Source organism: Rhincodon typus, chromosome 27, assembly GCF_021869965.1.
Source record: "Rhincodon typus isolate 14 chromosome 27, sRhiTyp1.1, whole genome shotgun sequence".
In the NCBI taxonomy this organism is placed as follows: domain Eukaryota; kingdom Metazoa; phylum Chordata; class Chondrichthyes; order Orectolobiformes; family Rhincodontidae; genus Rhincodon; species Rhincodon typus.
This window is the reverse complement of record NC_063358.1, coordinates 27,679,900-27,705,162: the sequence shown is the minus strand read 5'-3', so window position 1 is coordinate 27,705,162 and position 25,263 is coordinate 27,679,900. Positions and strand designations below refer to the sequence as shown.

At 40.9% G+C, this 25,263-nt stretch overlaps 1 long non-coding RNA gene across 2 annotated transcripts; it reads left to right on the top strand.

Annotated features, from left to right (window-relative positions):
* The first annotated feature begins 2,770 nt into the window (after window positions 1-2,770).
* Window positions 2,771-25,263, top strand: LOC125486242. 2 transcript variants are annotated; one of them, XR_007264926.1, is made up of 3 exons: window positions 2,771-2,862; window positions 23,036-23,126; window positions 25,080-25,263. It is a non-coding gene; the product is annotated as an uncharacterized LOC125486242 (long non-coding RNA). The 2 variants fall into 2 exon arrangements; XR_007264927.1 differs by having other exon boundaries at window positions 23,036-23,130.

Below are 25,263 nucleotides of genomic sequence, written 5' to 3'. Positions count from 1 at the left end.
GTAGTGATGGAGGAGATTGCCAAAGTAGTGTGCAGCAAAACCATGAGTGATAGTAAATCAAGGGTGAAAACATTAAAATAGGAGCAGTATGCAGCCAGGAGTACGGAAAGGAATTTAGTAGGAGTTAGGAGCGTAGTTAAGACAACTTCACATTCATGGTGTGGGTTACATCATTGCAGACTATCTGCAGAAGAGGCACTGTTCTTAGATTACATAATGATATATTCCACTATAACAATAAGTCTAAGTAGGTGTGATGAGAAAGAGAGATGTTATATCTTTTTACCTGCATATGCAGTGTGTCTAGTTGAAAGTTCTCAGCTGTGTCCCTTCACAGCACACTTTAGCACAGTGGACCTTTAACCAAACGTTTTAGGTACATGGGTACCCCAGCAGCCGAGTTTACAGAGGCCAGGGGTTACGGTCCAATCAGGATTGGAAGTAGCACAGATCTGGGCCTCTGTTTCCTGCTGGTTAGCCAATCATGCTAAGGTATCATCCAATACCATTAGCTCTTCCCTTGTGCACATAACAATGGATCATAACCCAAAATGTAAGGATATATTGAACTTTGAAGTATCACACTTGCTATGTAAATTAAGGACAGATCAGTGAAAAGATAGCTTAGAATATACATTCAGTGGGTGGGTGGATTACGCCGAGTCCTGAGGTGAGCCATGTAATGTTGCACCTGACGAATGTCAAGGGCACTTCATCAAAACATCAAAGGGAGAGATTTTCATTCATAAACCTGAACTGTGATCCCATATGGTTACAGAGATTATGAGAGGCTGATTACCCCTCTCAGAAGAAAACCATCTCCTGTGTGTTGTGTCCTAGATTGCAAACATGATATGCATTGAAAGATAGGCAGTTCCAGACAAAGGATATGTCTGATTCTGAAGAAGGGTCACGGGATCTGAAACATTAACTTTGCTTTTTCTCCTTGGATCCTGCCGGACCTGCTGACTTCTCCCAACAATTTCTGTTTGTATTTCTGTATTCCAGCACCTGCAGCTTTTTGCTTTTTTTCATGTTTGTGTTTTACCCTTCCAGGAAAACAAAAGAAGGGAGATAGAAAAAATAACTGTAACCCCTGGTGTGTTAGAGTGATGGACTAAAACAGTTATAGAGTCAAAGAGTCGTACAGCATGGAAACAGGCTCTTTGGTCCAACCAATCCACACTGATCATGTTCCCAAACTAAACTAGTCCCACTTGCCTTTGTTTGTCCCATATCCCTCCAAACCTTGCCTATTCATGTACTATCCAAATGTCTTTCAAATGTAGTAACTGTACCTGCATCCACCACTTTCTCTGGCAGTTCGTTCCACACTTAGAGCATTTTGTGTGTAAAAAGGTTGCCTCTGATGTCCTTTTAAAATCTTTCTCCTCTTGCCCTGGGGTGCAAGAAGCATGCTGCATTTCTTTTAAATTCACTCATAGTAAGTGGGCATTGCTGGCTGGGATTTCTCACCCTTGAGAAGGTGGTGGTGATCTGCCTTCTTGAACCACTGCAGTCCATGTGCTGTAGCTAGACCCACAATGCCATGAGGGAGGAATCAGTGAGGTGCCATGAGTGTTCCAAGAGGCTGGCACGTGTTGGATGCCAGTGTCCTAGACAAGAGGTGCATGCAACTTGTGCCCTAGAGCTTTCCGTGAGACGTTGTTGCTAGATGTCCAAGTTGGAGACCCAGAGGCTCTAGTGGTGAGCTGGAGTCACCTAGCTGCCCGCTCTGACTTCCATATTGGGAACCGTTGGCATCTAGTTTCTTCATGGTAGAATGGGTGTTCATCATGGGAGTTGTGCGATTCAGTGCTAATGAGGCTGTTAACATGCAAAAATCCCCATTTATAGACATCTCACTGTTGCCTAGTGAGAATCTTGTCTTGACAGAAGATGTACCTAGTTGCTCCTGACATTGAGACAGGCCTCTCACATAATCCTCTCAGATTTCCCATCATTGCCCCTGTCATTCAGACCCCTGTGAGATTCTGCGCAGAATCCCTTTACTGCTAGCTGAAAACTAGTCAAATCAGCAAAGCCACTTTAGGAGGAAACTGGACAAATCCTTTCAGCTAACTGCAAGGCCAAGGGTCTCCAATCTACAACCTAGCTTCCAAAGTCAGTGTTACGGTAATCACCATGTCTCAATCTATTCATCATAGTCAAGCCAAAGACTGATTCATATAGTCATTTTTTAAATTTTACCTTTTGGACACACTTCTTGTTTCTAATCTGTGTGTTTTCTTATATTTCCACATGTTTTAGTAGCTGATAAACTCACTTCTTCTTTAACTTAAGAAAACCGTGTTAAATTGCCTCTTTTTAAAAGATAAACACATTTGGTTTGGGAAAAGGTATCCATGAGGGAAGGGATCCTGCTTTAAATTGACCTGGCTGCTACCAAGCAAGGGAGTTGCTGAATAATGGGACAGTTCATCCTTCCTCACTGCACAGCATCATCATTGGGGGATATCCTTTCTGGAATCAGGATGAATTGGGGACCTTCACCTGGGAATCAATTGTAATACTTTCATGTGGCACCTGATTGAATGCCATTTAGAAAGTGCACCCAGTGAATGCTATGTAGGCTCTGTGCTGTAGAGAAATAAAGTCCTTCTCTTAAACACCCCTTATCTAGTTAATGAGGTTAGTTTGAGACAATTATGTTAGACACCTTGCTAGGCCTCATGGAGAAAAGCCTCCATGAAGCCAGATTAAAAATGACACTTAACCCATTTCCAGACAGATTCTGCCCATAGTATTATTGGGAGGCTAAGTATGATACACCTGATGTCTATCACTGATGCTTCAGACTGCCCAGTAAATCATGGGGTTAAGACATCATATCCTGTTGAGGTAGGTACTGACTGCCTGCAGTGTAAGACGTGCTCCGATAATGGTGCATGCCATCATATTGAAACAGGAAAATGGATATTGTAATTAATTATAAGATAACAAGGTGTGGAGCTGGATGAACACAGTGGGCCAGGCGGCATCAGAGGAGCAGGAAAGCTGAAGTTTTGGGTCTGGACCCTTCTTCAGAAATGGGGGAGGGGAAGGGGCTCTGAAATAAATAGAGAGAGAGGGAGGTGATGATAGAAGGTGGATAGAGGAGCAGATAGGTGGAGAGAAGACGGACAGGTCAAGGAAGCGGGGATGAAGCTAGTAGAGGTGAGTGTAGGTAGGAAATGGAGGTGCGGATTGGTCAGTGAGGTGGGAGGAGTGGATAGATGGGAGAGAAGACGGACAGGTCAAGGAGGCGGGGATGGAGGGGGGCTGATATTGGGATGAGGTTGGGAGTGGGGAGATTTTGAAGCTGGTAAAGTCCACATTGAGACCATTGGGTTGTAGGTTTCCGAGGCAGAATATGAGGTGCTGTTCCTGCAGTTTTCAGGTGGCATCGTTGTGACACTGGAGGAGGCCCAGGATGGACATGTCATCCAATGAGTGGGAGGGGGAGTTGAAGTGGTTCGCGACTGGGAGGTTTTGTCATTTGTCGCGAACTGAGCGTAGGTGTTCCACAAAGCGGTCTCCAAGCCTCCACTTGGTTTCCCCGACGTAGAAGAGGCCACATCGGGAACAGCGGATACAGTATACCACATTAGCAGATGTGCAGTTGAACATCTGTTTAATGTGGAAGGTTTTCTTGGGGCCTGGGATGGGGGTGAGGGGGAGGTGTAGGGGCAGGTGTAGCACTTCCTGCGGTTGCAGGGAAAAGTGCCGGGTGTGGTGGGGCTAGAGGGGAGTGTGGAGTGGACGAGGGAGTCACGGAGAGGGCAGTCCTTCTGGAAAGCAGATAAGGGTGGGGAGGGAAATATATCCTTGGTAGTGGGGTCAGATTGCAGGTGCCAGAAGTGGCAGAGAATGATTATTAGATTTATTAGATTGTCAACTGGAACATTAGCACCCTCTTGTGGCCATTGCTTTCCTAACCCCGAAATTATGTTTTACTCAAACTATGGCAGGGAGACAGAATTGGCGGAAAGAGTAGCTTGTCTGTTTTGCACCTCTTCTATTTTTGTTCTCCTGAACTCAATGGCTTATAGATTGGGATGGGGTGTTGTAATGATGAAACAAGGTTGGCCTGGTGGATCTCATTGAGTATGAGCTCCCTGACTGGGGCTAATCAGGGAGTCCTCACTGACAGATGTAAACAGGAATCTCAGGGATTCTCCGCACGCTAGCAACTGGCTCTGAGCTCACTGGTCAGAGTCCATGTACTGTGCACGTGTAAATAAAGGATAACTTGGTGATGAGATGCCAGCCTCTGTATAGTTATTTCCGGTTTTGTAATGGGAAAACAATCTGCTGGCCTCAGCTTTGTATCCTCTCAGAAGATGAAAATGAGCCCTGAATTTAGCAATGGTGTAAACTAGTTTAAACATTGCCTGTCCTGCTCGGAGATATTTCTGGTTTGAATATTGTTGTCATAAATCAGGGAGGACACAAGGGAGCTATGTCTGTTCTGTCCTTTTATTTTTCAGACCTTCTCTTGGGAAATTAGCAATGGGCGTTAAACCCGAAACGTCAGCCTCTCTGCTCCTATGATGCTGCTTGGCCTGCTGTGTTCATCCAGCCCTGCACCTTGTTGTCATGGGCGTTAAATGTTGGCTTTATCAGTGATACCCTCCTCCTGTGAATGAATGTTAAGAAAAGGATGCGTTTCCACCTGAAAAGCCCTGTAGTATGTTTATGTGCTCCCAGAGCTGCAGAATTATTTTTCATTCAGTCGTGGGATGTGGGTGTTGCTGTCTGGGCCAGCATTTATTGCCTGTCCTTAATTGCCTTTGAGAAGGCAGTGGTGCGCTGCCTTCATGAACTGCTGCAGTCCATGTGCTGTAGAACAACAGTAGTTAACTAATATTGCATTAGTATTGCAGGAAGTTTACCTGTAGATGACTGAATTTGAAGAAACATTCCTAATGCCACTTGGTTTCAAGTAGCGGATGGGACATGCATTTTCTAACTGTGAATCCTTTCTGATGTGTTGATAAGCATTGTGCAGAGCAGCAATGGGAAAATACATCGCTTGTTTCAAGTGATCAGGCTGCTCCCATGACTGTAGCTCAGAGATAAGCTGTGGTTCAATTGGTAAACAACTTTCAAATGCTGCTCTCATTTTGCTCCAATGCATGCATGTAAAATGATTTCCAATAGGATAATCCATCAGGCAATTTTCAGGAGCGAACTGAATTTGATTCACATAAAACATTGCCAAGAGCTGAGAGGACAAAATAATTATTATAGGTGAATAAAGTCTACAAAAACATTTTTACTTGTTCTAGGAATGAGGAACTTCAGTTACGTGGATAGGCTGGAGAACCTAGCTCTGTTCTCCTTGGAACGAGAAGGTTAAAAAGAGATTTGATAGAGGTGTTCAAACCCATAAATGTTCTTGACAGAGTGGACAATGCTTCTGTAGGTGGGAGGATCGAGAACCAGAGGACACCGATTTATAGTGATTGGCAAAAGTTGCAATGGCAACATAAGGGAGAAACATTTTTACACGGTAAGGTTAGGATCTGAATGCACTGCTTATGAGTCAGATAGAATAGGATTCGATGTGGATTGCCAAAGAAAATTAGATCATGATCAGAAGAGAGAAAATTTGCAGTGCTGTTGGAGAAAAGGTGGAGGAATGGGATTAGGTGAGCTCCTCGTGCTGAGAGCTGGCATGGACATGACTGGCTGAATGGTTTCCTTCTATGCTGTAAACATCCCATAATTCTATGATTAACATGTGTGAATGGGCTTTTGAGATATTCCAGCTATTAGCTTCCAACTTTCTCAGGTGCAGCGAAATGTGAGCTGTGTGCCACCTATACAATCTGCAATGTTCAATAGTTTCATTGATCTAGGTTTGATTAATTGGTTATGTTTGCTGATGTGGTTAAGTCTGTGTTGCGATTTGGAAATTGTTTTTCCAAGTTCTAAGATGCTCCAAGTTCTGTAAATACACTGTTTCGATTTAGAAGATGCAAACTCTACATTGCTTTGAGATAAATCAAATATACAGCAATCTGATTAAAAAATAGCTCAATCATTCGGTTTACCTCCTTTCCTCCTCTGCAGAAATAATCACTTGATGCGCGTGGTGTGCACAAAAATGTCTTTGGCATCTATTTACTCTCAACACATTTTCTAACTGAAGCTAAAAAGACTTTGTGGTTGGCCCTAGCTGAATAAAAGTTAAGTTCTTATGAGTGGGAAAAGGGTCCAGTTTGTCTGTGCTGTGATTTGGTTGTTGATAATAATACTATAAGCCGACAATTGACTATCTGAGCAAGTGGATAGTTTGTACCATTAGCCACAAGTCAACAAGTGTCAATGACATAGGAGAAGAGATGAACAAAATTAGAGAACATTGGATAAAAAAGACAAATATTAGAGCAAGAATAGTTAGTATTTTAGAAAGGATAACACAGTGTGGAGCTGGAGGAACACAGCAGGCCAGGCAACATCAGAGCAGCAGGAAAGTAGATGTTTCGGGTCAGGACCTTTCTTTTGACAAGCAAACTTTCCACTACTCTCTGCTAAATAGAAAAGAGATGCAGTAATTTATGAATCAAAATATGCTCCCAATTTTAATTGTATTCAATTAATGCTTTCATTAAATATTTTGAAATAGTTTGACAGAATGATGATTGAAAGTTTGATCCAGATTCACCAATTCCCTGTATTAACAATAACAGCTTATCAATAAGTCTCAGTGCTGTATAACACAACACTTTCAATAGAAGTTGATCTAGTATGGATTACCTGTTATACAGCTTACTTGGTACTGAGCTAAATGGATTTCAATCCATTGGTTGAATATCAAGCAGGTTTGGAACAGGTGGCAGAGGTGAGGCCCCCTGATAAACTTCAAACTCAATGTGTTCTTAATAAATAAACTTCTTAATACTGTACAAGGAATGTAGTGCTGAGAAATGCCTGCAATACTTACAAAAGATACAATTTATAGCCATCACCAAACAAACAAATCAGGAATTTAATGTAACTTAATAACACAGATATATACAACAGTTTGATTTACTTAGCACCTTTAACACAAAAATACCCTTAAAGTACTTCATGGGAGTCCAAAGATTTGTTAAAAACACTTGCTATGAATAAGGTTGACAGGTGGCGCTATAGCATAATACACTGGTGCTGTAAATCATTGCAAAAGAATGAAAGGTCAAGGCCTCAAATCTATTTATGCCCATATCGTTAGCTTCTGATCTCAGGATTGCTATTTTCATGGTTTTATCCAAAGTGAAGATGAGCAAGGGAAGATAGAGAAAAATGAAACAAATGCTGTTTCTATTTAGAGTCATAGACTTACAGAGTCATACAGCAGGGAAACAGGCCTTTTAGTCCAACTTGTCCACTCCGACCAGGTTTCCTAAACTGATCTAGACCCATTTGCCCGCATTTGACCCATATCCCTCTAAACCTTTCTTGTCCATGTACCTGTCCAAATGTCTTTTATACGTTGTCATTATATCCACCTCTACCACTTCCCTGGCAACTCGTTCCACATATGCACCATCCTCTGTGTGAAAAAGTTAACCTCAGGTCCCTTTTAAATCTTTAACCTCTCACCACAAACCTATGCCCTCTAGTTTTTGACTCCCATAACCTTGGAAAAAGACCTTGACTATTCACCTAATCTATGCACCTCATGATTTAAGAAACCACTATAGTCACCTCTCAGCCTCCTACGCTCTTGGAGAAAAAGTCCCAGTCTATCCAGCCGATCCTTATAACTCAAACTCTCCAGTCTCAGTAGCATCCTTGTAAATATTTTTTGCACCCTTTCCAGTTTAATAACATCTTTCCTATGGTAGGGCGCCCAGAATTGTACACAGTACTCCAAATATGGCTTACCAATGTTTTTTACAGCGATAACATGACATCCCAACTCCTGTACTCAGTGCTTTGGCTGATGAAGGCAAGTGTGCTAAATGCCTTCTTCGACATCCTGTGATGCCATTTTCAAAGAAATATGCACCTGCACCCTTAGGTCTCTCTGTTCAATAACACTTCCCAGGGCCCTACCATTAACTGTGTAAGTCCTGCCCTTGCTTGTCTTACCAAAATACAACATTTCACATCTATCTACATTAAACTCCATCTGCTGTTCCTTGGCCCAATAGCCCAGTTGGCCAAGATCCGTTTGTACTCTTAGATAACCTTCTTCACTGTCCACTCTAAACCTCTTTTGGTAATAATTCGCAAACTCATAAACCATGTCACCTATATTCTCATGCAAAGCATTTATATAAATGACAAACAACAGGAGACCCAACACTGATCCTTGCTGCACACCGCTGGTTATAGGCCTCCAGTCTGAACAACTATCTTCTATCAACACCCTCTGTATCCTATCAAGAAGCCAATTTTGTATCCAATTGGCTAGCTGTCTTGGATCCTGTGTGACCTAACCTTATTAACCAGTCTACCATGTGGAACCTTGTCGAAGACCTTGCTAAAGTTCATGTAAACAATGTCTACCATTCTGCCTTCATCTATCTTCTTGGTTACCTCTTCAAAAAAATCAATCAAATTTGTGAGACATGATTTCCCACACACAAAGCCATGTTGGCTATCCCTAATCAATCCTTGCCTTTCCAAATGCTTGCAGATCCTGTCTCTCAGAATCCCCTCCAGCAATTACCCACCACTGATGTTAGACTCACCAGTTTGTAGTTCCCTGGCTTTTCCTTGCAGCCTTTCTTAAACATTAGACACCTACAGTCTTTAAGCACTTTACCTGTGGCTGTCTTTGATACAAATTTTTTGCTAAGTGCCCTGTAATTTCTTTCCTAGCTTCCCACAATGTCCTGGGATACACTTGATCAGGTCTTGGGATTTATGTACCTTTATGCATTTTAAGGTCTCCAGCACCTCCTCTTCTATAATGTGGACTCTTTTCATGACATCACTATTTATCTCCCACAGTTTCCTAGCTTCTATGTCTTTCTTCATGGTAAATATTGCTGCAACATATTCATTTAGGATCCTACCCATCTCCTGTGGTTCCACATGTAGATGGCTTCGTGGATCTTTAAGGTGACCTATTGTCTTCCTGGTTATCCTTTTGCCCTTAATATAGTTGTAGAATCTCCTTGAATTCTCTTTTACTCTATCTGCCAAATCCATATTACATCCCCTTTTTGCCCTCCTGATTTCCCCCATAAGTGTACTCCTACACTCCCTATGTTCGTCAAGGGATTTGTTTGATCCCAGTTGTCTATACCTGACATATGCCTCCTTCTTTTACTTAATGAGAGCCTCAAAATCTCTAGTGACCCAGTGTTCCCTACACCTGCCAGCCTTGCCCTTCACACTAACAGGAACATGCTGGACCTGATCCCTCGGTTATCATCCTTTTGAAAGCCTATCATTTTCCAGAAGTCCCTTTACCTGCAAACAGCCTCTCCCAATCAACTTTTGAAAGTTCCTGTTGAATCAAAACTGGCCTTGCCCCAATATAAAATTTTAACTTTTGGATCACTCCTCTCCTTTTCCATAACTATTTTAAAACTATTAGAAATATAAAATCCCTACTGTGCAGAAGCAGGCCATTCAGCCCATTGAATTCACACTGACCCTCTGAAGAGCATCCCACTCGGACCCACACCATTGCTGTAACCCTGCATTCCCCATGGCCAACCCACCTACCCTGCACATCTTTGGACTGAGGGAGGAAACTGGAGCACCCGGAGGAAACCCATGCAGAAATGGGGAGAACATGCAAACTCCACATAGTCAGAAAGGTGGAATTGAACCTGAGTGTCTAGTGCTATGAGACAGCAGTGCTAACCACCGAGCCACTGTGCCACCCCTTCTGTGGTCACTGATCCCAAAGTGCTCCCCAACTAACCCCTCAGTCATTTGCCCTGCCTTATTTTCCAAAAACACGTCTGGCTTTGCCCCTTCTCTAGCAGGGCCATCTACATAATTTTTGAGAAAGTTTTCTTGAACACACTTAATAAATTCCTGCCCATCCAAGCCCTTAACACTATGGAGTCCCAGTCAATGTTTGGAAAATTAAAGTCCTCTATTATTTCAACTCTCCTATTCTTACAGTTATCTGCAATCTCCCTAGACATTTGCTCCTGAATTTCCCTCTGACAAGGTGCGGGGTGGGGGGGTGGTGTTGGGAGCTATAGTGCAATCCCATCAAAGTGGTCATCCCCTTCTTATTTCTCAGTTCCACCCATATCCCTCATGAACATTCTCTCTAAATACTGCCATGTCATTTTCCCTAATCAAAATTAGGGACTGAAAGGTGCAGTTGTTTGTTGCGAACCGAGCATAGGTGTTCCACAAAGCGGTCCCCAAGCCTCCGCTTGGTTTCCCCGATGTAGAGTGGAGGGGGACTGGTTGGACCTGCGGGACAGGAAGAAGCGGAGGGCCTTTAGGCCGTCTGCATGGGGAATGCATGTGTATAGGGACTGGACGTCCATTGTAAAGATGAGGTTTTGGGGACCATGGAATCGGAAGTTTTGGAGGAGGTGGAGGACGTGAGTGGTGTCATGGACGTAGGTGGGGAGTTCCTGGACCAAGGGGGGGAAAATGGAGTCAAGATAAGTGGAGATAATTTCGGTGGGGCAGGAGCAGGTGGAGACAATGGGTCGACCAGGGCAGTCAGGTTTGTGGATTTTGGGAAGGAGGTAGAAATGGGAGGTGCGGGGTTGGGGAACAATGAGGTTGGAGGCTTTGGGTGGGAGGTCGCCTGAAGTGATGAGGTTGTGGATGGTTTGGGAGATGATGGTTTGGTGGTTGGGGGTGGTGTCATGATCAAGGGGGCGATAGGAGGAGGTGTCGGAGAGTTGGCGTCTGGCCTCGGCGATGTAGAGGTCAGTGCGCCACACTACAACTGCGCCTCCCTTGTCCGCGGGTTTTATGGTGAGGTTGGGCTTGGAGTGGAGGGCTGCACATTCTTTTGGGAGAGGTTGGAGTGGGTGGGAGGGGTGGAGAGGTTGAGGCGATCGATGTCGCAATAGCAGTTGGAGATGAAGAGGTCGAGGGAGGATAGGAGGCCTTGGGGTGGTGTCCAGGAGGAGGGGGTGTTTTGGAGGTGGGAGAAGGGGTCAGTATGGGGAGGGTTAGGCTCACAATTAAAGAAGTAAGCATGGAGGATGAGGCGGTGGAAAAACTGTTCAATGTCCAAACGTGAGTTGTATTCGTCATGTTTGGGTGGAGGGGGACAAAGGTGAGCCCTTTACTGAGGACTGACTGCTCGTCCTCAGTAAGGGGTAGGTCTGGGAAGATGGTGAAGGCTCGGCAGGGCTGAGTGTTGCTGTCTCCTCTGGAGCTGCTGGCTGTGGAGGTGGTGGGCGGAGCGATGTCAGCATCGGCGGTGGGCGGAGCGGCGTAGGCCGATAAATCTTGGATGTTGGTGGCAGCGGCGTCCTTGATGTCTGTGGTGTCGGCCTCGGAAACGGAGGCGGCGGCATCAGCAGCGGTGTCGATGGTGTTCGCTGTACCGGGCGGCGGTGGATGTGACGTCATCCGTGGAATCCATGGGTGCTCCGAAAGTGGCCACATGGCCAATGGCGGTGGGCACATGGTGGGGAAGGTCCTGTGTAGGGTGGCAGGCACCAGTAAGTTTAATGTACTTTCGGTTTTTAGCGTCCAGTAAAGCCGAGTAGAATTGTGAGTTCAGGTTGTGGATCCTGCGAAGAATAAAAAACAGGAGAGGTCCTTTGCAGGTTTGTCAGGGAGGGTCTGAGCTGGGGTAGGCTTAATTGTCGTATCAGGAGATGCCGGTGCATTGCTGCCAGTGTGTGTTTCAGGAGTCGCAGGGAGAAACACTCCTGAAGGATATCAATGTTCTGAATGTAGCGGTCGTCGCCGTTGTGTCCTCCTCTACATCAGGGAAACCAAACGGAGGCTTGGGGACCGCTTTGTGGAACACCTACGCTCGGTTCGCAACAAACAACTACACCTCCCAGTTGTGAACCATTTCAACTCCCCCTCCCATTCTTTGGATGACATGTCCATTCTGGGCCTCCTCCAGTGCCACAACGATGGCACCCAAACGCTGCAGGAACAGCATCTCATATTTCGCTTGGGAACCCTGCAGCCCAATGGTCTCAATGTGGACTTCACAAGCTTCAAAATCTCCCCCCCCCGACCGCATCCAAAAAACAGCCCAACTCGTCCCCGCCTCTGTTACCATTCCTCCCACCTCAAGCCACACCCACATCTCCTACCCACTAGCCTCATCCCGCCTCCTTGACCTGACCATCCTCCCTGGACCTACCTATTCCCTCCCTAACTCCCCACCTACATTCACCTTTACTGGCTCCAACCCCGCCTCTGTGACCTGTCCGTCTCCTCTCCACCTATCTTCTCCTTTATCCATCTTCTATCCACCTCCCCCTCTCTCCCTATTTATTTCAGAATCCCCTTCCCCTCCCCCATTTCTGAAGAAGGGTCTCAACCCGAAACATCAGCTTTCCTGCTCCTCTGATGCTGCTTGACCTGCTGTGTTCATCCAGCTCTACACCTTGTTATCTCAGATTCTCCAACATCGGCAGTTCCTACTATCGCTATGGGTCTGGAGTTGGATGTAGGCTAAACCAGGTAAGGATCGCAGTTTCCCTCCCTAAATGGCATTAGTAAATCAGATGAGTTTTTCTGACAATTGACAGTGCTTTCCAGAAATTGGAGATCCATTGCTGTTTGCAGTCATGGAGAAAAGTCACAGGCACATTAAAAAGACTCTTTGTTTTGTCATTTTTGGCTTGGTAAGTTTCTTCTGTTCTGCATCCAACCTCGGGCTAGACTTTTACACGTTTTTTTAAACAACGTCTTGAACAGTAGGCTGTATACGTGAAAAGGCAGCAGAGCTCTCTGCTCTGAGCAGCACATGAATCCTGAGATCACAGTTAAATCACAACATTTAATATTCATTAAACCCTTTCTCTGTAATTTCTTTGAATATTTCCCTTTACCAAATATAAAAGTATTGAAAGCGGGGTACGAAAGACTGCTTGGCTGGCAGTCAAGCATCATCCAATGGGACAATGCGTCTTTAAGTTTTCAAATTGTCATAAGCTAAGTTATACAAGACGTTGCCTGGACTACTGTGTGCTATTCTGGGTGCCACAATATAGGAAGGATGCGAAATTATTATCAGAGGCAGTACAGAAGAAGTTTGCAAAAATGGTACCAGAGATGAGAAACTGCAATTGTGAGGATTTATTGAAGAGGTTGCGACTGTGCGCTCTGAAGAGAAGGAGGTTAAGAGGAGTTTTCAAAATCAACAGAGGGATAGATACAGTAGGTAGTGAGAAATTGTTCCCAATAGTAAAAGGATTGAGAACAAGAGGACTCAAATGTAAAGTGATTATCAAAAATAGTATTGATGCTATGGTAAGGGAGGTTATATTAGAGCTGTACAAAGTTTTGATTAGGTCACAGCTGGAACACAGCTCTGGTCACCACATTATAGGAAGAGTGTGTTTGCACTGGAGGGGGTGCGAAGGAGATTCACCAGGACGTTGTCTGGGTTGGAGAACTTTAGCTGTGAGGAGAGGCTGGACAGGCCTCTTTGAAGCAGAGAAGGCTGAGTGTGGGATCTGACTGAGGTGCATAAGATTATGACGGTCAGCTACAATGTGGATAGGAAACAGTTGTTCCCTTTAGTTGAGGGATCAGTAATGAGGGGACATAATTTTAATGCGAAGGGCATGAGCTTTAGATTTGAGGAAACATTTTTTCACCCAGAGGGTGGTGGGAATCGGAAATACATTGCCTGGGAAGGTCGTAGAAAATCTCACAAACTTTTAAAAAATACTTGGATGACACTTGAAATGACATTACATCTGAGGCTATGGACAAAATGCTGGAAGTGGTATTAGTGTAGATAGGTCAGTGTGAACTCGATGAGCTGAAAGGCCTATTCTGTGTTGTATGACCCTATGATGTGAGATGAAGGTTTTTTAGTACAATGAGTGGTTAAGTTCTAAAATACTTTGCCTGGAAGTGTGGTGGAGTCAATCAGCTGAGCCATTCTGGAGGGAATTAGAGGATTAATTGGATAGAAATAATATGCAAGTGGGTGGATAAAAGCCAGGAGAAGGACACTAATTCATAATGTTCATTTCGAGAGCTGGTGAAGCCTAGATGGACTGAATGGTCTCCTTCTGAACTATAACATTGCTGTGATCCTGTGAAATAGAAATCTACCTGCTGCGTAAAGTTAAGAATACTATTATGTTGAGTGAAAGAGAGGACTGTAAAATCCATTAAACAACTAATTGAGCCACAAAGGTTTATAGTGTAAGCTGACACCAGCTGTTGTACAAGTGTTTGTCTTCTCGTTCTTTTAATAGAACGCCAGGCGATTACCCTCAAAACATGATTCCCTTCTGCGCAAGATCACTCCTGAGAGTTCTTGTGCAGCCAAAAGATGTTGTGATCATATTTTGCAAAATGATTGTAAAATTCACCTGGTTCATTATAGATTGAAACATTGATGATTTGCTACAAATACTGATTGCTTTTAACTGGTTGTGCATTGAACGTTATCGCACAGCAATATGAGCACTAATTTTGGGGTCTCTGCTTTGTATAATATCACTCCCTGACTCTGAGAACAATGGGAAGTGGAAATTGAAGCATGGAACCTTCGAGTCAACCTCCACCCCTTTGTGGTTCAGTTTCGTTCCTTCAGGCAAGGGGTGGGACACATAACAAGTGGGAATATTTAAACTGTACATAAATGACGCAGGATTTACGGGAAAATATCTACCCTGCCTGGTGTTCTGAACACCTGCACAGAAAGGCATCCAAGGAAGAGCCAAATGTAATGATCCTGACAATCAATTGTGAATTATAACCAGGGTCCATTTAAAGAGTTATAATAGCACCAGGGTTAGACTATTGCAGATGCTGCTGGAATAGTATTCCTGAAAGAACTGGGCTGAACAGGACGGGAAAATCCAACACTTTACCCAGATGCTGGAAATTTAACTGAAGCAGGAGGATGTGTGAGATTAACATACTTATGTATAAGTTGAAACTTTCTGCTCCACATTTCTTCAAAGTTGCAAGAGAAAATTGTTACAATGGATGAAAACGTAGCCCAGTTTATATAGAGACTTAGCTTACACCACAAAGTTGCAGCGTGAACGGTTGGTTAGCCTTGATTGCACCATCAAAAGAAGACACAAAATGAAGCCCAGACCCTTTCCAACAGAAAGAACAATTTTGAAGGTCAAATCACTCATTAGCCTCACTGTTACATTGGTTTCAAAAACTTTGAGCATTCTTCTTAGCCATCGCTGAATGGCTTTCAAGGCATTTAAACTTTAAGCGGCAAAAACAGCTGACTCAAAATAGATAGTTAAATAAACATACTTTATGTTGCAGAACATGTCGTATTAGCTTTGCTCCTAATTTAAAAAGTTAAATATTAATCTATTTATGCAGCTGCTCAGCTGATTCAAACACATTTTGTAAACAATGCTTTTTAGTAGTTGACCTTTTCTGAAACATGGGAAATGCTTGTTTTCTCCATGGTGACAAATGAGAGCAATATCTCAAATGAGAGCCAGTAGATAATATTTGAGTGCTTTGAGAGACTCTCACAATGCTTTGGGTCGCAGTTAGACAGATAACTGAGCATCTGTGTTTTGTTCGTGTTGAATTAACTATTCATTATCATTTCAAATTGCTTTTTTTTCTGTATACCCATCTTCTAAAAGCTACAGCTATTAAAGAATTATATATACATTGAAATAAATCAATGTGGACTGAACAGAATTGCAAATTGTGTTTTTTTCAAAAAATAAGCTATTCAAATAATCTAATCAAAGATTAGCAAACAAATTGTTTCATGATCAAAATAATCTTCAAACACTGAATGCCCTGTAATTGCGGCAATATAAAAAGATGTATTTGAATTTCCAAATATAAACATCTTTCGCTTCCAAAATCAGACTCTGAGAAACAAACTGCACAAATTCATAGAGGAGCTTGCATCTCATACAAAAGTATACAAATATTGCTTTGATTACATGCACCAGACTTGGCTTCTTGATAATGGATTCATAATACAGGGAGAACAATGTTTTTATAATTCCACACTACATAAAACTTGTGATTTCAATGGCTACCTTTATTTAATAGCTTTTCATCAAGTCACACAACCTCCTCCACCACTGCCCAAATTCGTCACTCATTTATTTTCATTCGCTTATGCTCCTTCGTGAGCTCACATATACATCAGCTTCTTAATTATTATATTATTGTTGATCACGATCTTCACTGTGAATATGGATAATCCCCTGCTGCTTTACAGACCTCTTTGGGGAATACTTCTGGAGCTTCTACATCTTCGTAATGAAAACATTATTTAAAAGCTGTTCCAAACCCCTTGGTTTCTCCAAGTGTCACTTTGCCTGTTTATAATGCACTCTGTATTTTTCATTTCACATTTTTTTTATTATTCATTCACAAGATGTGGGCAGCGCTGGCTAGACCAGCACTTACTGCCCAGAGGGCAGTTAAGAATCAACCACATTGCTGTGGGTCTGGAGTCCCATTTAGGCCAGACCAGGTAAGGACGGCAGTTTCCTTCCCTAAAGGACATGAGTGAACCAGATGGGTTTTTCCCCAACAATCGACAATGGTTTCATGGTCATCAATAGATTCTTAATTTCATATTTTTTATTGAATTCAAATTCCACCATCTGCCGTGGCAGGATTTGGAACCCTGTGACATTACCTGTGTCTCTGGATCAACAATCCAGCGATAATACCACTAGGCCATCATAGACTACTGGGCAATAGCTGGAAAAATTGGGGATCATAAAAACAGGTCAATGTCCCTTTATTCCTGAATTTTGTGTCTGAAGAAGGAGTGTTGACTGAAGTTAATATTCAAGAAAATTGGCCCCTTTATGAAAAAATTGAGAGAATATTATTACTTCATTGTTGTACCATTTTATAATCCACATTTGTACTTGTAGAGAATATCTTTGAAAAGTAAGTTGTGAATAATCTTCAGATGTACTGCATTAAAGAACAGAGAGTAGACCCACCTCCATTTAAAAAGTCTAGATTACATTGCAGTTTATGAAAGGCCAATGGCAAACTGTTTCCTTGCATGTCTCAAAGTAACAGAAGTACCGTAGATGCAAATAACTGGCAAATGAACCGGAGGGAAATGACAAGGTTTATTTTAGTATAATTAGTAGTTTTGTTGTGCCTTGAAGGATGGTGGAATCAGATTCAATTGTAACTTCCAAAACAGGATTCGATATGTACTTGAAAATATAAAACAAAAATGCAAGATAATGGGGTTTGTACTAACTTGACAGTTCTTTCAAAGAGCCAGCATTGGCAATGATGGGCCAAGTAGCCTCTTTTCGGGTAAAAGTCTATAGAGTTATCATTTTATGCTTGGGACCAAGTCACATGATCAATATCTTCCAAAGATGACAGCTTGCTAGGGGGGATAAGTAAAATCGCTGGCTATTAAGGAATTAATCTGGGTTAAAGAAAGCATTATTTACAAACAGCAAAGAGCATTTAAAGGATGAAAATACTTTTAGATGAAGATCTACATTTGATGCACTTATTTATCTAACTGCTTCTTAAGTGAGTCTAGTGTTCTGGTCCCATAAACCACCTGTTGTACTTGATGAGTTAATACAACAATCATCTTTTATTTTTAAATGGTGCATTGAGTGGTAAATCAGATTTCATTTGGACAAATTAGCTCTCTGGACGCGGGATTAATTTACATTGAACATGTTACTCATGATTCAGTACCCAGCAGCAACCAACTCCTCTGAGAATGATGTTTTCAGTGGAACTTTTGGAGGTTTATATATATATTCAAAATAAAATAAGATAAACAGCTTCTGTGCACAACACAGATTGTGTACTCACGTAGCTAATCTCCCACGTTGTGAAATAAAGCTGAACAATGTCTCTGATTGCAGCACCAAGAAAAATAATCTTCAAGTCAACATAAGTTTAAGAATAAATTCCTTTGTAGAAACTAATTTTAAAACAACAAGACAACAATAACAGTAATAAGATGAAATATCAATACAATGTGAATCGAACAGTACTGCTTTAATAGCATGCACAGATAGTAACAATAATGTACATTTATATAACTTCCTACAAGGCAGTAATCTGTTCCATTATGCTGAACATCATCAATAAAAAGGTACAAAGCTATATTAGGACAAGTGAAGAAAGTTTGATCATGAGAAGGGCTTCTAAGAGTTTAAGAAAGGCAAAGGTTTTGGAAAGGAATTTCAGGGCTACAGTTTCAGGCAGCTAAAAGCAGGGCTACCAGTGATCAACTACAAGATACTAGAATTGGAGGAACACAGAGATTTCAAACTTCTGTAGACTGAAAAGGGTCACAGAGGTAGGGAGGACAAGGCTATGGATGAATTTGAAAACAAGGCTGGGGATTTCAAAATTGTGTGTTGTCCTCTAAATAGAATATTCCTTCTGCCATAACTTATTAGCTGGATACTTTACAGACTTCCTAAAGTAACATTGATGATAACAAGGCAACAGTGCAGAGCAACCAAATCAAAAGTGACCATTTTGCTTCTACTAAAATCTACAAAGGTTAATTTGGAACCAGCAAGAACATAATCTCAGTGGAGAGATTTGGCACAATTTCCTTCAAACATAAGACCAGGTTTAATAAGCCATAAGCTAATGTACATCATACAGTCAAGAAACACATAAACACAGCTGTTAGTCACTACATTTTAATCAACAAAAGTATGTCCCTTAAGGTCAATAAATACTCGATGCATGACACAGTTTGCCTCTCAGGAATGTAAAACTTCTGTCAAGTGGATAGAGAGGAGAAGCTGGTACGAATAAAACAGCTGGAGATCTGAAACAAAAACAGAAATTGCTGGAGAAACTCAACAGGTCTGGCAACATCTGTGGCAAGAGAGCAGAGTTAACATTTCGAGTCTGGTTCTGATAAAGTTACATGATTCAAAATGTTGATTCTTTCTCACCACAGTTGCTGCCAGACCTGTTGAGATTCTCCAGCAACTTCTGTTTTTTGTGTAAGGAGAAGCTGGTGTTGTCCTTTTTACAGTAGAGAAGCTGAAAGGAAGATTTAATGGAAGTGCTCAAATTTATTGAATGGTTTTGATAGTTAAAAATGAAGAAACTGTTGACAGTGGCAGAACGGTTGATAACTGGAGGGAACAGATTTCGGGTGAATGAGAAAAGAACCACAAGGCAACAAAGAAGTTTTTTTTGTTGCACAGTATGCTGTTCTGATCCCAAATGCAGAAAAAGGGTGATTGGATGAAGGAAAAACAATGGTGGGCTATATGGAAAGAACAGAAAATATGATTGAATGGATAGCTTTTTCATGGCGGTGACAGATGTATAATGGTCTGGATAGCCATTGTTGTATCATTCTGTGATTTGTGAAGGCTCTAAGTCAATGTTTGCAAGAACTTTTATTTTGTTGGCTAATGTACCCTGGCTCGGATGACTAGGACAAACACAATGTTTTCTGTTGTGTATGTGGCTATTTTAACCAGTGTTTTGGTGTTGTCCTTTAATAAATTTCCTCAGTGGACTTTGTCACCTTTTAAACCTTTCTGCTAGACCTGATGAAATGGGCTTTTCTTTTTTTTCATCCTTTTGGCTTCTTTAAAAAGAAAATTATTGCTTTATTCTCTCTTCCAAAAGTGATGAGTTTCATTTCTAACCATGCATTAATCAAAATTACTATAAGTAATAATCCTGAACGGTATGTCCTCTAATGTCAAATCTCTCCAGCGTCTTGACCAGGATATCATTTTCTCACTGGTCTTCCCTCAGCCATGGGTCTCCATCAGTGCAACATGAGCACAAATAAACTTTGAAACACATATCTCCCTAAGTCCAGTGAAAACTAAGTGTCTTAACCAAGTCCAAGGGAACTTGCACTCTTTTCTCAAAACCGAAAAACAAATTGAACAAAACTAAAAAGAACTTAAACAGCCCATTAGGACACTGTAACTAAAAAGAAAACTGGATGATAAACTTAAGACATTGGATGAGGAACGTAATGCAGTTGAGCACCTCCCCACCCCTAGCTCCCGATGGCCTCTAAAATCTTCAAAAGTGCTGTCAGACACTGTGTGCACCCTCTCCAAGGACATCCAGGCACACACGGAAACATGAAAAAAGGGCAGACAGTCAAAAATTACAACCTCCCTGATGGTCCTTAAAGAACCTTCTAAACAGATCCCATTCTAGAATGTAGAATTCACAAACTAATTACTACTTAGTTACTCTAATCACTCATTACGGTAACATGCTAATAGTCAAGAGCAGTCTAAAGGAGTGACAAGAAACAATGTACATTGCTTTTAGTAGATCTGGATATTTTTAATCAACCTGTTCAGATACGTTGGGACACATCTCTGGAACAGGTGGGATTTAAACCTGGGTTTTGTAGCTCAGAGGTAGGGACACTATCATCATACCACAAGATTCCACCTATAGTGGGTCTATCTAATTCCATGTTACATGATCCAATAAAAAGAAAATCTGGGTTGAATTTTCTCTTGATGCAATCAGTGACAGGCTAATCATTTGTTCTTCAGTTTTGCTACATTCATGTGCCTTGAGAATAGGAGACATTACTTGTGTTGCTTTTTGATAAAAGTTATAAAGTTAGCTCCAGGGAAGATTTGGCACTCTAGAAGTTTAGAAATGATTCCTCTCTTATGCAACAGGTAGTACACAGTTTAGTGTAAGTCATCAGATAATCATGCTGCAATCTGCTATTCCAGTGCTCTGTATTTTTATTTATGTCTGGGAGCTAACTCATATATCTCCTTCCACGGTGCAGCCAAACAGTGTTCTTTTCACAAGTGAAAAATAGCTAGCCATTAAATATGGTATTTTAAAACAGTTTTCTGCATAAAAAGTATCTAACCTATCATTATCAATATTGTCAATAACATTTATTAAGCCAGTAAAAATGCTGAGAAGACAACAACAAGCAGCAAGCATTTAAAATATATGACTGCATTTAAAATAACAAAAATCACTCAAAAGGCACAGTGAAGCCCATGGAAAATGTATATATGACTTCACAAAATAAATGCATTTTGTTTCTTTGAATAAGAAAATATTTTACAAATTCTGTACTTTCAATGCATGTAAGTTAAATAGCTGAGCATTTGTGTTTGAATATAATTTTATTAAAGCTTGTTTGATAATACATAGATGCCACACAGAGTCGTACATCTGATAGTCATTACCTGAAACAGAATAGAAGGACATAATCCTAACAATAACACAGTTAAACAAGTGCAACCAGAGTAAGTAAAGCAATGTTCAACTGTGATTTCATTAGAAGCTAATTAAAAAATACCCTTTAACAAACTATGGAGAGGAGTATTAGCCACTTTAATGCCATATGGATATTGTGAATTTCTCTTCCCGTATTAACATCAAAACTCAAATGACAGGAGGCCTTTAAAAAAAAGACACCTAATAAGTACTGAATTTAGTTGTCACTGCATTTTCCTGCTTTCAAAATGTCCTCAACTTCTTCTCCCTAGTGGTACATGAGTCATGTTATGCTGTTAATAGTGACACATAAGGTACTGTGATGTGAAGCTAAACAACTTTAGCCTGGAGATCATTCTTATCATAATCAGAAAATTAGCAAATTTACTTGAGAGGAGAAGCTGTCTAAATTCATTTCTGGCCATATATCCCAAAATGTTCTCTATCTAAAAAGAAAAATACCTGTAATGAATCAGGAATAAACATTAGTTTTCTGGTTATTTCATTAGATCAATAACTTTTAAGTTTTAAGCTAGAATATGAGATTTCATTCTACCGCACAATGACCATCATCACAAGTCAGGATGTTTAACTAATTTATCAGTAGAAGGTTAAATAAAATTTTAATTAGAATTGGTAATCCATTAGGTCTGACTTTAATGGAATATTCCAGTACACCCAACTGAAGCAAGATTGACTTCTTTATTGTGGGCACTGTCTTAGTAAGATCAGGGTCACAGAGTAGGCCAGCTCTGAGTGAGCAGCCTTTATAAGAACAACCATCAAGGAAGGGGAGGTTGAGAAAAACACTTTTCAAACTGAATGCACACCTACTTTTAAATGTACTTACTTGGTACTGAGCCTCTCACAGTGGAAACAATAAAATGGTTGAATGCTTGTAACGCTCATAGCAATACCTCCTGCAGCTTTCAGTTAATCCTCTACGCATGGTGTTATTTTCTTTTAACAATAACAGGAGAATATCTGCAGTTCCTCGTAATTAACAAACAGAAACGAAATCACAAAAACGTGAAGTTTCTGGGAATATAATATGATTGTTTCTGGAGAAAAGCAGACTCTCTGTTTTCATTAAAAGAGAAATATAACCCATCTTAGACTCTTTGTTCATATTCCATAGATTACTCTAACATTATACAAATATAATTCTGTTTTAATTTTATTAAAGTCCAGTCAAACAAATATTTTATGCTTGAAGCGAACGTCACAATACATGGGTTTAAACTGCATATTCACATAGAAGCAGGTGACCAGCCCTTGCCAGAATTCAAATTCACAACGGTGCTCTGCAATGACAGGGCTGGCAGGAGATACGACAGCAGCTACAACCGTTCAAAAATACATTCAACTTTGCTCAGACATTTCTTAAAAGGTCTGTCCAGGAGTGAGTGTGCACAGATTGAATGTCAAAGGCAATAGCAGGTAGAAGCAGAAACTTTTAAGGGTAAGGACAGTAAACAAAAAAGCTGCACTGATCAAATCATTCCGTCAATGATCTTGGGAAACATTTGAACTGAGAAGATCATTGCTGCTGTAAAGGTAGAATAGAAGTGGATTATAATCTGTTTTTCTTATGCTTTTTTAAAATGAATAGATTGCTTTCTTTGAATATTTGTGGATTAACAGAAGGCTAAATAAAGCTGTAAGAGCTTCTGATGCTGTTATAACTACATGGTTACATCTCTTGTATTTTCTGTGAAATTCATAACCACAGTTAATTAATTGGAGCAGAAACTACACAGACACGAAGAATTCAATTACATAGATTGATGATGGACAAGTGCTTGAAGGGATGTGAGAACAAAGTAGGTAAATCTATTTAGAATTATTTACTCACATACATGAAGGATAAATGCTGAATAGATGGATTGAATGGCATGCATCCATTTGACAACTTCTATGTATTTCTATGCACATTTTTACAGAAAAAAATTAACCCAACTATTTGTTCCAGTTTCTATAATTGTAAAATTTTCATTCATGTTTTGTTTTTTGCTTTGAGCTCAGATGGTAAAGACTTGCATTTATGTAGTGCCTTTTGTAACCTCAAGAGGTCCTGAAGCGCTCCATAACTAATGAAGTACTTTTGAAGTGATATCACTATTGTCAGAACTGTGGTGACTACTTTGTAGATAGTAAGCTCTCACAAACAGAAAAGTGACAGTAACTAGATACTTTATTTTTTGTGATGTTCCTCAAGAGTTAAATATTGCCCGAGAGATCAGGGAGAATTCCCTTGCTCCTCTTCAAAGTGATCTTTTATATCCCATTAGGAGAGTAGAAATCTGTAATCAGAATGTCAACTGCTGATCTGAAGTGTTCACTTAGATCTTCGTGGAATGAGATTTTGACCCATACTCTTTTTCCTTTAAATGGAAGAGTGATTCCCATTGAGTTACAACTGGAGCACCACCCTGGATGTTAGTCGCCTTACAACAAAAGGAACTGCATTCACCTCTGAAGAACCCTTTCACTTAGTTCTGCTGGATCCAAAAATATTAGCTTTCAGAATCTTAGTTGCTGGTCCACTAAGTGGCAAAGCAGGGTTCCTCAGAGGATAATGTAGTCACAATATATCACTTTTATATTTCCTGCCCCGTCCTGTATTTACGTAATGAAAGGCAAAGCCTAGAAGATCTTTTCCTGCTATATGAGCAACGTGTTTAATCATAAAGATTGTTGTTATTTACAATAACCAACGAAGATTTCAACACTGCAAACTCACTGCACTGAACAGACCTTTTAACTAGATGTTTCACTTCACATTACAATGATTTATGTCTATTTAGAACTGGTATATACACTGCATAAGCCTTTTCTGTACAGTTCATCAAGTATTCTCTGATGCAGAGCTGTGGAGATGAGAATTTATGAGGGAACAAATTTCGTATCACACCAAATGCATTTGAGATTGCAAACTATTGATATTAATTTCAATGTTAAAAACACTGACTTCTCTCTTGGATTTGGCCTATGTTTGATTTATATCTATTTCAGATCAGCTGGAAGACAGTGCCCATTTTCCCAGTCATTCTATGTTGCAAATTGAGAAATCCAAGGCATTATTGTTTGTTAGAATGGACTTAAACATTGAAGAAAATGATTTAATTTTTCTACACTGCCAGGATGGATATGTTAATCATTTTCTATGTACTTCCTTGGAGACAATGCATCTATTGAAGGTAAATATCCATCCTCCGTCATTTGTGGCTTTACTGCTCACTGATGTGAAGTTCTACATCAGATTTGTGGTGTCTACAGCTGTAAGGTATTTGGGGACACTTTTACATTTTGATTCTTCAACTACAAAATAAAAATTGCTTTGTTTCTGCCTTTTCTCAGTGATGTGTTTATTTGAAATCTTTGATCTTGTTAGTGACGATACACAGAGAGGAGGAGAGAGAGCTATTCCCCCATTTCAGCATCCCTTTAAGCCACCTTCTATCCTGAGATTCAATTGGTGGATGCAGAATTAATGATGACTTCAACTTCATTAAGTGTAATTGGTCTCTTTAAAAGATCTCCTCAGATTGAATACTGACATGAAAAGGCTTATGCAGTTGTACGCTGATGTCGGAATGAAAATTGACAGAACTGAACATTCAAAGTCTGGTGTGAATCCTTGGCTCCTGCATTTAAAAAGTAAAGAGTGCAAAGTGATTAGTCAAAATAAAGGCAGCAATTGTATAAACCATTATCTTCACGGACTCTGTTGTACTTGCAGATCCAATCAAATTTTCTTCCCCATTTAATTTCAGACAAGAATTCGTTGTGGCTATGCAGCACTCCTGGACACAGGTTGATGAACTGCTACTGGATGAACAGCCAGAGGATACCGTGTTGCAAGAGTCATCACAGCTGCTTGTCCATGTGGTGGTCGCTGTATTCTTTTCCAGCTGATGAACAGAAGGAGAAGCGTTGAGAGATGTATGAGACTATACA